The sequence below is a fragment of the Hyalella azteca genome, unplaced genomic scaffold (genome assembly GCF_000764305.2).
Source record: "Hyalella azteca isolate HAZT.00-mixed unplaced genomic scaffold, Hazt_2.0.2 contig16642, whole genome shotgun sequence".
Lineage (NCBI taxonomy): Eukaryota > Metazoa > Arthropoda > Malacostraca > Amphipoda > Hyalellidae > Hyalella > Hyalella azteca.
The window spans coordinates 23628-26884 of NW_025946456.1; positions in this window are offsets into that span (position 1 = coordinate 23628).

Sequence of the window (3257 nt, forward strand, 5' to 3'; positions counted from 1 at the left end):
GTGGCGGCCGCTACATGTAGCGCGCTACTGCCCACCTATGTCCATAGCTTTATCTAGTCTGTTCTTGAACGCGTTCATACTTGGAGCGTCAACGATGCTATCAGGGAGGCTGTTCCACATGTCGATGATTCGAAACGAAAAGAAATGTTGTCGCGTGGACAAGTTGCATCGCAGTTTTTTAGTTTATAGCCGTGGCCCCTGGTGTTGGTTCTTGTTTGAAATTCCAGTAATCCTTTGGGGACCTTGTATAAACCATGAGATTACAAGTATACTTCAATGAGATCCCACGCAGTCGTCGATAACTGAGGCTTGGAAGCTTCATAATCTTTAATCTTTGCTCATAGGACTTGCCCTTAAAGCCTGGAATTATCCATGTTGCCCGTCTCTAAACATTCTCTATTAAATTTTTGTCCTTTTCCAATCTCGGTGACCACACAACGTTTCCAAACGCTAGATTCGGGAGCACGACAGCAACAAACAACTGCTTCATCGCTTCTGCATCTAGGAACTCAGTTTGTTGGATATATCATCTTGCAATTACACTCTATTTGACGCATTCGTAACTGTATTATAAACTTTTGGGTCATCGGCATACATGCATGGAGCACACGCTTGACACTACTTCCGGCAGATCGTTTATAAAAGCAACGAACATATATCACAGGCCCAAGAACGCTTCCTTGTTGCACGCCACTGCGCAATGTTGCGTCCAGTCTGAAACGGAACCTTTGATACTGACACGTTGTCGTCTTGCCCCAGCAATCGCTGGGCACCGGCAACATATAGTTTTGTCACAAGGCCTATTATATTCCAAGAAGCCGCGTAAAGTTCAATCTTATGGTCATGGAAAAGCACAGAAAGAACCAGGATATTCCACTCAAATGAAAAAGATTTGCTAATAATGATTTTTCGCCAAATTATGAACGTTTCTTGGCCTCAAGGGAATAAGTAGTGAATATTTCACCAATCGGCAACAAACCAGACTCCGCCATATTATCATCGCCGACATCACGAGGTTAATTTTATCGAGTGCCTTATTTAATAACAATTTCTTTGTTATTAAATTTTTTGCTGTGTACACGATGTTTTCTTTCATATAAATATAATGGGCGAAAGGAAATTCGTTTTACGTGACAATTACAGAAGCACAAATATAAGTGGAAATAATTCTTATGCCCAAAATAAAGTTAAAATCAAAATGGTAAATCCAATTGCTCTCTAAAAATTCACAGGAAATGAAATAAAAAACATTATTACATTAAATGATTTCAAATGAATGCAAGGTGATTCATCGTACCCTGACATACAAAGACAGTAGCAGGACTGTGACGTGACGATGAGACGAACCTCTAAGGAGCCTTCATTGAAATGATGCCCAAAGAGCGGGCGCGTCATCAGTGATAAGCAATAGTCGACTTCAAGTCTTCGAGCCATCCGATGCAGTGCGACTGTTTGCACGATAAAAACTTCGAACGTTATTTCGAAACATTCTCTGGCATTTCAATTGTCACAGACTAAACAAAACTGCACCTCGTTAAATGGAATGTTTTGTGGCGGTTGAGTACTAATGACTTCTATAGCAACAATCGAAGATATCAATGGTATATTCAATGAATACGGATATGAATTTAATCCAAAATAAAGAATTCAACTGCAAATAAATCGATAACGGCAAAATAGTTTGTGTATATTGACACTCAGTTGAGAGATTAATGCGAGCCATTCAGGGCACCAGATCGACATCCTTAATTACGGGATCAGGAGTTAGAGGTTTTGCATTATAGGGTCGGTGCTGAGGAGGCCGAGTCTGTAGTTAGTACAAGCTCGAGGGTAGCGACTGGCCGAGCTTTGGGCAGATCAAGGATTTTACACGATGGTCGCGAAAACTTCGCTCTCAGACTTCGCTGCATTTTGACTACAAGCCATAAGCATGCAAATAAATCCAAAACGGTACAATAGTTTGTGTCATCTCGACCAAGCGCCGGCAACATAGCTGTACGGCCGAGCCTTGCCAAACCGTGTTTTCTTAATCGTGTTCACATTTTTATACTCATACCTAGCCTTATGTAGTGGATTTCTTTCGTGGTACTTTTGCCTTCATTTAAAATTCGACTCACCCAATACGACAGTTGACTATGAGAAGCATCACTGTTATTATAATGTAGAGTTCGCGACCGGGTTACATTCATTCTGGGAATTAAATTCTACAGATTCACCATCTGAAAACATCAGAGGCCAGCAGAATCGGAGAATTATTATTCAAGACAAAAGCATCACACCTTTTTTATACTCTGTAATAAAGTTGCGTTAAATTCAGAAATATTATAGGGAGCTTATATTTTCTAGGCAGCGATTTTTACAACCAATCACGACTGTAAGAATATGACGACTGTTCTAGGCTGTAAAAATATAATCAGAAAGCTGCCAATAAATCTTACAGGATATACCTTTCATAATTAATCATCCGCTATTCCATCTTTTCTTTTCTCTTCATTACCATGTTAAAAATCTTCAGTGTATTCGGGGATGACATCTAGTAGGCCATAACTCTTCAAAGATAACTCGATTAATTGTACATGAAATTGCTAAATGAGTTAGCACTTTAATACATAGACAAACTCGCAACCTTATGTTCTGCCCGCGTAGTTATGATCCTGAACTGAAATGCACAATAATATTTATGATGGTGGTGGTGAGAATAGTTTAGTTTGGGATACAATTGCCGCTCGAAGCTCTCCACTCGTTTGTAGTGTTCAGTAATTATGGATTTGTTGCAAATTTACCTTACACGCTTGATAGAATCTTGCAAAAAGTTATATTTATGGGCCTTACCGCTGGAAGTTGCCAGGTTAAAAAGTGGTGTGCAAGAACTACTGTCCAGCGGTGACCAGCGTAGGCGATAAATCCGTAGATTAAAATTACTGCTATTAAATTAAATAGTATATATAAATATAATAAATTGGAATCGAGAGTAGAATAACAGCATCGTCGCGGCAGCGGTTTTTATAGAGGACGAAATTGAGACTGTGAGAACCTAACTAACCAAACATAGATAAATATATTTAAATATTATTTATAACGATCCAGCTGTGCACAAATGAACAAGTTTTTCAGATTTGCCCAACAATCTTTTCGTGCAAATTGCCGTACACGGAATTTATGCTGCGAAGATGAAGAGGAACTTCACACCGCTGGGAGGGGGGGTTGCTGCTCGGGGGAGGGGGTGGCTGTGCTGCTCGTGTCTCTTATACACATCT